The sequence below is a fragment of the Nannospalax galili genome, unplaced genomic scaffold (genome assembly GCF_000622305.1).
Source record: "Nannospalax galili isolate Female #2095 unplaced genomic scaffold, S.galili_v1.0 scaffold1007, whole genome shotgun sequence".
In the NCBI taxonomy this organism is placed as follows: Eukaryota; Metazoa; Chordata; class Mammalia; order Rodentia; family Spalacidae; genus Nannospalax; species Nannospalax galili.
This window is the reverse complement of record NW_008355473.1, coordinates 1,151,681-1,164,785: the sequence shown is the minus strand read 5'-3', so window position 1 is coordinate 1,164,785 and position 13,105 is coordinate 1,151,681.

Here is a 13,105-nt window from a genome sequence, read left to right as displayed (position 1 = left end):
TAGAAGAGCACAGCATCTTCTGTTGTGCATGGCCGTGTTTCTGGAATCTCCGTTTTTCTCATATTGTCACATTTTCTGCCCTTGTGAAAGCTGCCAACACCCAAATGGGTCACTTGTGTCAAGCCTAACAAATTTAAGTAAGAAGGTTTTAAGGAGGGAATATGCTTTATTTTTGCCTGATAATGAGGAACTCTTTTAAAAGATTGTATCAAACCTTGCCTTTCCCAAATTTTATTATACTGTGCAAACATCACTTTCATGAGGATCCTAGTCTGTTCAACCTTGGACAGGTGGCTACTAATCCTTGTAGCCAATGAATAGTGCTTCAAAACAGCTTCTATAATACAACTCTTTTTTGTCTTAAATTTTCCTTTATCCAGTGTTCAAATAAACGCATGCCTTCTCAATATAATTTTTTTCTACGTCACAATTCTTCTTGCTTACTTCCAGACAAAAGTCAGCATTCCTTCAAGCATCTCTCTCCCAGTGTTTTTATTTAAAGGGAAATTCCTTTTCAACATCACCATCTGTAAGTCAAATTCACTGTTGGGAGGTGCACATGGCATCCATCCGACTCCTTCCTCTCATGGTCCTTGTGAAAGCCGGAGGAAAAAATTCTCCAAACCCCGGCTTGAAGAATCTTAATGAGGTTATTGGACTTGCTAACTGAGCTTGGGGTGTGGGTTTACTTACAGATAAGCAGGAACCCCCCTCCCCCACATTTACAGCTCCCCCCCATTCATAGCTGATGCCAAAAGTCCACACCCAGAAATGAATCCTGTGGTTCCGGATGGCCTTACAAAAATGGACCAGCCTTGTGGTTTTCCCAGCTTTTATACCCTTAACCCCTCCCCTGAAAGTGGCTATGGTCAACCAATTGGCTGGAAGAGGGAAGAGGAATGGCTTCTTTGCAGAGCATGGGAAGTAGGCGGGTCCATGGCTTATCACAGAGTCAGAGGAACATCTTCTGGGTCACACTCTCCACACTTTCCTCTGGCTCTCACAAAGCTTTCCACCTGCCTCTTCGGCAAATATCCCTGAGCCTCAGAGGGGGTGGGGCAACCTTTCTACCATTGTAATAGGGCTCTGAACTATTCAAGTCTCTGAATCCTCTGTTTGTCATAGGCTGATGGTTCAATTTAGTGGCATTTTGCCTACTATAAAACCAAACAGCAAGAAGCAAGAACATGTAAACAATAACTGCAGTAATAGCTCATGGGCATAAACACAAATGCTTGGATGGTACTTTAGTAGGTACATCACATCGATCTAACAATATAATTGCAGTGGCTTCTCCACTGCAGCCTATAACCTCTCCTGCCACAGGGGTTGGCCTGGTAACAATACCAGATGTGTGTTCCATCCCTAGGAGTGGGCATTAGGTCCAATTGATAATTAGCTGGTTGTACATACACTAGATGAGCCACTATTTCACCAGCAGGAACATCTTGCTTTACATGTTGATAGTGCAGCACACGAGGTCCTTCATTGAACAGGATAATGGGGGACAATTCTCCCCCAACCATCTGCATAGCTCCTTCTGGCACTATGAAAGCCACCCACCCAGTGGCAGGGAGTTTTCAGATTAATCCAAGCTTGATTTCTCCCTCTCCCCTGCTCACATCACATGGCGTCTTCAGCAATAGGGTCTTACCATCCACTTCAGGTGTGCAACCAACATTATTGGCAATCACCTTTATAGTTGTGGGGACCTCTGGGGTCCCTTTGGCCAACTGCTCATAGGAAGGCAACCCACCCTTGGTACTGGAATTTTCATTTAACAACCTTATGGCTTCTAGAAGGGCCTTTTTCCACCCCCGTAGGCTTCCTTCTGGGCTGAAGGCTTTCAATTGTCCCTTTAGCAACCCGTTTTTTCTTTCAATTAACCATGCTCCTGTAGGATTGTATGGAAGGTGGAAATATCATTCAACCTGATTATCCTCAGCCCAAGCTTGCACATCTGTACCTGTGAAATGAGTGCCTCTGTCACTATCAACTCGCCTTGGGCACCAATACATGACACTGAGTTCAGTAAGCCCCTTAATAGTAGACTTGCCCTTCACTGTCTTGCAAGGAAAGGCCTGTGTAAGGTCTATGGCAGTGTCCACACAAGTAAGAGCATATTTACACCCCTCACTAACTGGCAGGGGCCCTATATAATTACTTGCCAGTCTTTCACAGGGGAAGCTGCCTTATGCATGTATCCCATCATGGCATGCATTCTCTGGAGCCCGTAACTGGGAACACGCCTCACAGGCCTGGACAGCCTGCTGGATGTCAGCATGTTTTACCAGAATGCCAGCTGCTTTGGCTATTCTCCATCCCGTGTCGGCTCTTCTGTGGCCCGACTTGATATGAATCCATTGATCTGCTTCTAGGGGAACCTGAGGGCAGATAGCCCTCACCTTGGTAAGGGCGTCAGCTTCCTGATTCTCAGGGGGACTCACCAGGCAGTGAGCAGCCACATGGTAAACTACCAGGGGCACTAAGGGGCCATCCTATCACCTGCCAGTTTTCTTTCTCCCACTGAGACATCCATAAGGTTGTCTTGAACACAGCCCAACTGTCAGTACAAATTGTAACTGGCCAAGGCTCCCTCATTATCACTATCCATACAACTCTCAATTCAGCCCATTGACTGCTTTTTCTTTCTCCCCTCTATAACCATATAGTGTCAGTGTTCATCTGTATTGCCACTGCTACCCATTCTTGTCTGGCACCCCTGCTAGTGGCATCAGTATACCAGGCATCAGCCAGAATTGGGGGAGCCCCTTCTAGCACTCAGTCAGGTCTTGCTGGAAGGTCAACTATAGGAGGTGGAGGGAGAGGCTCTGTGCCTTGAAATGACACCAGTCCTAGTACTGCTTGCATGGCATTGGTGGTCGGGCTTGTTGACACCACCCCTCACTGTTGCAAATATGCATGCCATCTTTGCAGCCTTTGGTTTTGGGCCACCCCTGACAGGGTCTTGGCTAACAGGCTCTCCACCCATCCTTTTATGGGATATGCGGTTTTTACAGTTATGAGGGTGGGGCCCATAATGGATTCCACCTGTTGCAATGCTTTGTACACAGCTAGCAGTTGCTGTTCTAGTGCTGTGTACTGGGACTCCGCCCCTTTCCATGATTGGGACCAGAACCCAATTGGGACCATCGGTTCGGGTTGTTGTTGCCACAAGCCCCACCCATAACCTTCAGGGCTCCTGGTGACTTCCAAGAGGAAGGGACACCAAGGTATCAGGGCACACAGCTGCTTAGCTTGCCCAACCAGTACCTTGACCTGCTCAAAAGACTCTTGGTGCTTTTATATCCCAATCCTATGTAGCACCTCTTTTTATTAGATTATACAGGGGGCAGGTAACCTGAGCAAGGTAAGGTATAAAAATTCACCAATACCCAAGAAGTCCCAAAATACCTGTAACTGCTTAGTATTTATTGGTATGGGTTGTTGTAAGATTTTTTTCAACTGCCACACCAGGTATCATGCGAGTTCTGCCTGACCATAAAATTCCTAAGAATTTTACTGCTGTACTGGGCCTTTGTATCTTCTATGGGTTGATTTCCCATCCTTGCTCCTTCAGGTGCACTTTCGTGTTCCCCAAATGAGCTTCCAAATCTGTAAGGCACTCAGAAGTTAGCATTATGACATCTATGTAGTGGAACATCCTTACAGAAGGAGGGCAGGGTAACAGGGCCAGGTCCTGGGCCACCATCCCGTGATATCCCATGGGGCTGTGGAGGTAACCTTGGGCAAGTACTCTGAAAGTCCATTGTCATCCATTTCATGTGAATGCAAATTGATCTTGGGATTCAGCAGCTAGGGGAATACTAAAGAATGTACTAGCAAGGTCCACCACAGCATGGAAGGACCCCATTTCCTGCACCAGCTGATCAGTTAGCAGTGCAATGTTGGGCACTGCTGCATGAATGGGAGGCACCACCTTATTTAACTCCTGGTAATCTACAGTCATTCTCCAGGAGCCATCTGGCTTTCTGATAGGTGAAATGGGGCTATTGAAAGGGCTCTGGGCTGGGAAGATAACTTCTACTTGCTCAAGCTCCTGGATGGTTTCAATAATTTCATCTTGGCCCCCCAGGCAGTGGGTACTATTTGATATTCACCACCCTCCATGGGATGGGCAATTTGACTGGCTCCCATCTTGCCCACCCCCAAGTAATTGCCTTTACTATTCACATCCTCAGCTGAAACTGTCCCACAGTAGTACGTAGGGTGTGACCCAGCAGGGCATCCACCCCTAAAATGTTCTTTTGAAAGGGAGAGATGCACACCTTTTTCTCCTGGTGGGGATAATTGCCCACTGCCAGAATGACTCTAGTCCACTTTACTTGTATGGTTTTATCCCCATACCCACTGCTATCCATTGGCCCTGATGTTTGGGGGATTGCAGTGAATTAATGTACCTCTGCCCCAGTATCCACTAGGGCCCATGTGTTTTGTATATTAGTTGGAGACCAATAAATCCTCAATTCAACATGTGGCCTCTGGTCACCCAGTATGGCCCTCACCTGTGGGCAACCTTGGCCATCCCTTCAAGGCAGCAGTTGAGTGGGAGGTCCCATCCAATGAGGCTGCCTTCCTCTGGAGCAGGGGGTGTAGTTGGGGTTACCTGCACCTCCTGTTCCCCAGTTTGTGTTACTTCTGTGGTGAATTGCTGGTCAGGTCTTAAAGCCCTTCACAGACTCACCAGCACAGCGTTTGGCTGCCCGTCTATCTTGTCCCTAGCAGCTCCTGCTCTGCACAAATCCACCCACATCTGTGCTCGGGAGACACAGGGGCGCCTTTGCTGAGTCCAGCTCTTTTCCCTTGTGTCTACTCACTTCAGCACCTTTCAAATCCTGTTTACATGTTGGTCTAAATCATTTAAATCCACCAGAGCCTCACCAGCCTCATACAGGTCACACCAGACCATGGGGCTTAGCACTGCCACCCAAGCTCCGTACCAGTCTCGTGGGCCTTGCTGAATCAGTTTCTTTCTTAAGTCTCCTGTAAACACAGTCCTGTCTGGGCCCATGAACTGGGCATCAAATACAGCTTCCCTGATGCCCAGTTCCCTGAACAGAGCCTGTCCTTCCTCAATGGTTTTCCAATCTCTAATATTCATGGAATCTCAGCTGGAGATACCCACGGATCCTGAATGGCTTGAATGAACCAATCCATCATGGACTGGTTTCCTTCAGGCTGTCTTAAATTGTGAAGTCTTTGTCTCAAAGAGGGATGCGTGGTTATGTTGCTTAACTTCTCTGCTTCTGTAGAACTTACATTAAAAAATCAGAAAGAACACAAACAAATGACTTAACGATATATCTCATGAATCTGAAAAGGGAAGGACAAACAAATTCCAAACACAGCAGACAAGAAGAAATAACAAAAATTAGAGCAGAAATCAATGAAATAGAAGCAAAAGAAAACAATACAAAGAATCAATAAATCTAAGAACTGGTTGTTTGAAAAGGTAAACAATATGGACAACCCTTAGCCCAGTTAACCAAAGACAAAAGGCACAAATCAAAATCAACAAAATCAGAGACAAAAGGGGAAACATCACAACAGACACCAAAAGGAACCTGAACATAATAAGGAAATATTTTTAAAACCTATACTCTACTAAATTTGAAAATCTAAAGAAAATTGATGAATTTCTAAACTCATTGAAACCACCAACGTTAAACCAAGAAGAGATAAACATCCTAAAGAGACCCATAATAAATAAGGAAATTGAAACAGTTAATACAAAACCTCCTCACTAAAAAACCCAGGCCCAGACGAACTCACACCAGAATTTTACCAGACCCTCAAAGAAGATCTATAACCAATACTTTTTGAATTATTGAAGAATCTAGAAACAGAGGGAGAACCCCCAAACTCCTTCTATAACACCAAAACCAGGTAGAGACACAGCAACAAAAGAAAACTATAAGCCCATATCGTTAATGAACATACATGCAAAAATTCTCAACAAAATACTTACAAATCACACACACAGACATATCGAAATATCATCCACCATGACCGAATAGGATTTGTCCCAGAGATTCAGGGATAGTTTGATATATGTAAGTCAATAAACATAATAAATCATGTAAATGGGCCTAAAGACAAAAATCACATGATTATCTCAATAGAAGCAAAAATGCTTTTGAAAAAAGCCAACATGCATTCAGGATAAAAGTCCTGGGGGAGGGGGTGGAGAAATGGCTCAGTGGTTAAGAACACTGACTGTTCTTGCAGAAGACCCAGGTTTGAATCCCAGCACCCACATGGCAGCTAACAACTGTCTGTAATTCCAGTTCCAGGGGATCTGACAGCCTCTTCTGTCCTCCATTGGCATTGCCTGACCTGGGGTGCACTTACCTACATGCAGGCATAGCAGTCATACACATAGAATAAAAATAATAAATGAAATATTTTTTAAAAGTCCTAGAGGGAATTGGACTAGAGGGAACATACCTCAACATAATTAAGACTATAACAACAAACCCACAGCCTACATCATTCTAAATGGCAAAAAACTTGAAGAATTTCCACTAAAATCAGGAAGCAGACAAGGCTGTCTGCTATCCCCATCAGCAGGGTGGAGCCCAACTGGACTGCCCTCCTATGTGTCCTGGTGGCACCCATGGCCAACTGGCCATAGTCATCACCTAGTAGCTGTCAAGACGTAGCTGCAGTACTCAACAATATTAGGAATCTGAAAAGGCTATCGATTTCAGAAAATAAACTTGAGGACACTAGTGTAAGGCTATTAGGTGATGCCATGAAACCTCTGCCACTCAAAGAGCTTGAACTTGAGGCCTGTGAGATAATTGCTGCCTGCCAGGAGAACCTAGCTTCTTCTTTTACCCATAGTAAAATCCTGAGGGGAATCAGCATGCTGGAGAATGCCTTGGTCCACAATGGGGTCATTGTGTTGAGCGAGGCCCGGAAACAGCCAAAGTGTAACTTGCATGCAAGGCCTGTGAACAGCTAACTTTAATGAAGAAAATCAAGTGTTTCCAACCACTGAGGAAAAAGAGAAATCCATACCTGACATTGTGTAAGAGAAACAGAAAAGAAGAGTGAAAATCACATTCAAAGAAACCTGGGCATATTCTGACACGAAGTGAGGTACAATGGAAAGAGGGCGGGCCCTCACTCTGGCAACTTGAGTGTAAGAACTAGAGATCGCTGACACTCTAATGAGATGTGATTTCTCCTACATTCAACTCAGATGTGTTCTTTAAGATTGATGGGCTTGTTCATTTGCAAATAGAAGACAAAGTTGGGGAGAGGGGGTGGTAGGGTAGAGGTGGAGGTAGGGGAAGAGGTCTGAATATAATCAAAATTCATTGTATGAACTTCTTGACTCAATGACATTTTTATTAAACTTTAAAAATAAAAAAACAAAATCACAAAACTTGCAGGTAAATTAATGGAACTAACGACCATTATACTAAGTGAAAAAGCAGACTCAGAAAAACAAGCAATGTATGTAGGCTCTCTCTCATTTGTAGATTTTAGCTCTAAGTCTTTGGATGTGAGTATATATCCTGATATAACTACAGGAGCCGGAAAATGGAAAGGAACCATGGTGGTAAAGGAGAAGAAGGAGCTAGAGAGAGGGGGATAGTAGGAAACAGGTATCATCAAGGGGGAAATGGGGAAAAGGTGATACTTTAACTGGGGCAGGAGGAGGGAGGGTTAGACAGGGGGAGTGAGAAGAGAGATAACAGATGATATGGAAAACAGAGTGAAATGTATTAGTTCAAAACCTACTGAAAAACACACACACACAATATATAAGAGATGTGTGTGTGTGTGTGTGTGTGTGTGTGTGTGTGTGTGAGTGTATATGTATGGCTGAAAGCTAAAGAACTTAAAAACACAGTGCCAGGCAGGAGAATCTCCCTTTGAGTTGTTGAGGGTACTCCAGGCTCTTGCCACACCCTTTAATTGCCTCTCATAATTTGAAGGTAAGACCCTATTGCTGAAGACAGACCATACCTTAGACTCGGGCTATGAGCAATCAAGCTGGAAATGACCTCAAAGCCCCCTCCCTGAATTCTAGATCTTGTGGTATCAGAAGATACTATCCAAGCTGCTAAGGGAGAAAAACCAATCAGTGGTCCAATCCAGCTTTAAAGCCTAATAACCACAAAATGACCGGTGCAGCAAACTATTGCTGTTGATGCAGTAGTAGCACTTTTATCTTGGAGATAGTCAACAGCTGTCTAATTGGAACTAAGGTCCACTCAATGGGAGAGAACTTATATGTGGTATTGTAACATAGCCAAACACACAGGACTGGAGAGGTCATGGATCCAAGAGAAAAACCTACTTTTCCACATCCCTAGACCAATATAATTTCTTGCTGTAGTCTAAATATGCATTCTCATAACTATATCTTAGGCGTACCTCTCATCACTCATCAAAGAAGCCTCTTTTTGTAACATATGGAGACTATGACAGAGTTATACAACTGGCCAAATTCAGAGAGTATTTTTGAGATGCTTAACCTTAAGTGAAACATCTCAATGCAACCTCTGCATATAAGTAGAATACATCTCTCAGAGAAGAATACATCCCACCAGAGAAGTTTCTTTGTTCATCAGATAGTGATTAACACAGAAACACACAATTAGACAATGTGCAGAGAACAAGCAGCCACAGAGCGCTTATCCCTGAATAGGCCACCTATTTTAAACTTTTGCCTCCTAAGGCTCAGGGATCATTACAGAAGAGGGGGTAGAAAGATTGTAGGAGCCAGAAGTAGTAAATGACCACAGGAAACAGGTTTTCTAGACAACCAGGCAGTTCCACCTAATAAGTTACAATAATCGTGATAACATACACAAGTCCCAGGCAAGCTCAAACCAGGCAAAATGCCAGCATAGACACAGGGAAGTGGGTAAGAAATCCCAAGCCAACCTAAGGAACTTTTGGCAATTGATGACTGCTGGGAAGTGGAGAGACAGTCTTACAGGGATGGGACTCTTGGTAGATTGACCAGGCTACAGTGGATGGACCCGCACTGAAGGACATTTGGGGACACTAATCAGACTCTATAGGTTGTGATAACACTAATTAGACTCTATAGATATGATTATATGTAATAGAGTACATTAAATTGGGTGGGGAGATTAAGGGGAAGTGTGGATTGGGGAAGGTGCTCTAATACCATCAAATTATACTGTATAAAAATCACAAAAATTCAATAAAAATTAAAAAAAATAAAGCTTCTTTTTGCACCATCTAAAATGACCTTGCATAACTCCAGGAATAAATGCACCACATTGTGGTAAGTAATGAGCTTTTTTATTTCTTTGGTTCAAATTCTATGAGCATGATTGTTATCACTGGCCTAGGTGGCTCAAAGTGCTAGGCCTGCTCTGTAGAGCTTTACTTGAGTCTTTCAATGCAAAAGCGAAAAGAAGGTTTCAGAAACACAGGTAAAAATTGGGACTTCTCAAAATTAGGTTGACATATAATCTAAGAAGGATTCAGCAAACTCTAACGTTAGAATGTATTATAAACGCCACAGTGAATGTAATGGGGGAAATGGCCTCCTAAGCACTCAGTGGCAACGTGGAAAAGGAGCTCTCCTCTTTCAACATGATGAAGTCATCTTTGTGTGAAATCAAAGCAAGAATGAACTGACCATAAGGCAGGCATGCACAAAGCTGCTCTAATCCCAGGATCTGCTGTTGCTCATCCTTTCTTCACACTGGAAGGTCTCGGAGTGATGAAATGTCTACAGTGCTACATGGACTAATTTGAACATTTGGACATCCCATAAAATTTCAGGAATTCTGCCTCACCTCCCTCTGCTTCCCTGAGCTGCACAACCCACCAGCCTCTTTCCTGAGTAAGTCCATTGGCATCCAATGGACCTTGACTCCCCCAGCCTCATTCACCATCCCAGCATTCCCTGCCCTGTCTCTCCTTTAGTCTGTGTACTGTTCCATTTCTTGTCATGGCACCCCAGACACTGGGGCTAACCTCTCGGCCCAGAACCACCACTGTTTCCTGATCCTTTGCATCCAGACCAACCCAGTTCCTTCCTGCAGTCCCCAGGAGCCCTTGGGCCCTCTTCCCATCCCCATCTACCTTTGCATCCCTAGGTGGCATGGCCACAAGCTGTCCGAAAGCAGCATCTTTCCTGGTCCCCACTCCTAGGCCAGCCCAACCCCCAAATTCCTGAGGACAACATCTTTCCTGGAGGGATCCAGATCTTAGAAAAAAGCCTGAGAGCATCTGGTCCTCATCAGACTTGGGCCTCTGTGGGAACTCCTGAAGACAAAAGCAATCTGGATACTCCAATGTAAAATCAAAAGAGAGAACCAGAAGCTTAGATGAACCAGCTTTTCATGCCCAAAAAGTAAACCACAAAGGTACATAAAGTTTACAAAAAGAAGCAGACCTAAACTTGAAGGCTTGAGGCTCACACAAGAATCAGAAACTACAAAACAAATTCACACGTCAAAATCGCAGAGAAAAAATAATAATATGAGAAACCAAAATAACATATCCCCACCAAATACCAATAGTCCTCTAGAGGAGTACAATGAGAACTCCCTGGAGATAATGCAGGACACGGCACTCAAAAGAACAATTAAAAACATGATAAAAGAATTCAGTGAATTTAAAGAACACACAAAGAAATCAAAGAACTGAAGGAAGATAGGGATAAACTTCTGAATGAATTCAGAAAAGAGCTAGAAATATTGAAGACTACTCAGGCTGAAATGAAGAAAGAAGTGAAACACTCAGTAAGCCAATTAGAAATGACAGGAGAAAGCCTCACCAATTTGATGAATGAAATGGAAAACAGAATATCAAGACTGGAAGATAAAGTGGATGAACTAGACCACTCAAGCAAAGATTACAAAAAATTTAAGAAAACACAAGAACGGAATATGCAGGAGTTGTGTGACACCATAAAAAGTCCAAACATATGAATCATAGGCATACAGGAAGGAAAAGAATCTCAAGATAATGGTACAGACCAGATCTTCAATAGAATCATAGAAGAAAACTTCCCAAAATTAAAGAAAGACATACCCATACAAATACAAGAAGCATATAGAACACCAAATAGACAGGACCAGAAAGGAAACTCTTCATGGCACATCATAATAAAAACACTGAACATTCAGAACAAAGAGACAACACTGAAAGCTATGAAAGAAAAACAAGTCACATATAAAGGAAAACCCATCAGGATTACAGCTGACTTTTCAATGCAAACTATGAGAGCCAGAAGAGCTTGGACCAAAGTATTCCCAGTTTTAAATGACCACAGATGCCAACCCAGATTACTATACCCAGCCAAAATCTCTATTATAGTTGAAGGGGAAAGTAAAACCTTCCATGACATAAATAGGTTAAAGGAATTCATGTCTACAAAACCAGCCCTACAGAGAGTTGTTGAAGCAATACAAAGAGCTGAAGAAAGGAATGACTATACCCAAGGGATTGCAGAAAGAAATTCAATGAAGGTATAATTGTGGAAAAGCACAGCTATATCAAGCATGTGAACCAAAAAAATGACAGGATTCAGTACACATCTTTCATTAATAACTTTAAATATCAATGGACTGAACTCCCCAGTCAAAAGACACAGACTAGGCTAACGGATTAAGAAACAAAACCCATCTTTTCATTGTCTGGAAGAAACTCATCTCACTTTCAAGGACAGGCACTATCTTAAGGCAAAAGGATGGAAAAAATATACCAAGCAAAAGATACTAAGAAAAAAGCAGGTGTTGCAATTCTAATATCTGACAAAATAGACATCAAACTAAAACTAATCAGAAGAGATAAAGAGGGCCACTTCATTCTGATCAAAAGAACAATAAACCAAGAAGATATCACAATCATGATCATATACTCAACAAACTCTGGTGCACCCAACTTCATAAAAACAATACTACAGGACTTTAAGACCCAGATTAATCCCAATTTATTAATAGGGAACTTCAATACCCCACTGTCTCCATTAGATAGGTCAACAGGGCAGAGAGTTAACAGAGAGACATCTGAATTAAACAATACCATATATCAAATGGACCTAACAGACATCTACTGATTATTCCACCCAAGCACCAAAGGACATACTTTCTATTCAGTGCTCCATGGAACCTTCTCCAAAATCAGCCATATACTGGGGCACAAAATAAACCTCAACAATTACAAAAAGATTGAAATGTTTCATGCATTCTATCAGACCACAATGCAATAAAGCTTAAAATCAATCCTGGAAGAATCACCAGTCACCACATGAACACATGGAGATTAAACAACACACTCCTGAATGATGAATGGGTGAAAAAGGAAATTAAGAAATAAAAGTATTCCTGAAACCAAATGAAAAGGACAACACAACACAACAAAACGTCTGAGAAACACTGAAAGCGGTCTTTAGAGGAAAGTTGATTGCTCTAAGTGCCTACATTAAAAAATCGGAAAGAACACAAATAAATGACTTAACATTGCAACTCAAGACACTTGAAAAGCAACAACAAATGAAACCCAAACCCAGAAGACAAGAATAAATAACAAAAATCAGAGCAGAAATTAATGAAATCAAAACAAAGAAAACAAAACAAAGAATCAACAAGTCCAAGAGCTGGTTGTTTGAAAAGATAAACAAGATTGACAGACCACTAGGCCAGTTATCCTAAAGAAAGAAAGAGCACCTCCAAATCAACAATATCAGAAATGAAAGGGGAAACATCACAACAGACACCAGAAAGATACAGAACATTATAAGGGAATAATTTAAAAACTGATATGTTACTAAATTTGAAAACCTAAAAGAAATGGACAGGTATCTAAAGGCATGGGAACCACCAAAACTAAACCAAGAAGAGATTAATAGCTAAAACAGACCCATAACACAAAAAGAAATTGAAACAGTAATATAAAACTTCCTGACTAAAAAAGTCCAGGACCAGATGTGATTTACAGCAGAATTCTACCAGGCATTTAAAGAAGATTTACATCCAATACTACTTAATTTATTCAAAAAGATAGAAATCCAGGGAGAACTTCCAAATTCTTTCCATGAAGCCAGCATCACTCTAATACCAACGCTAGGAAAAGACAC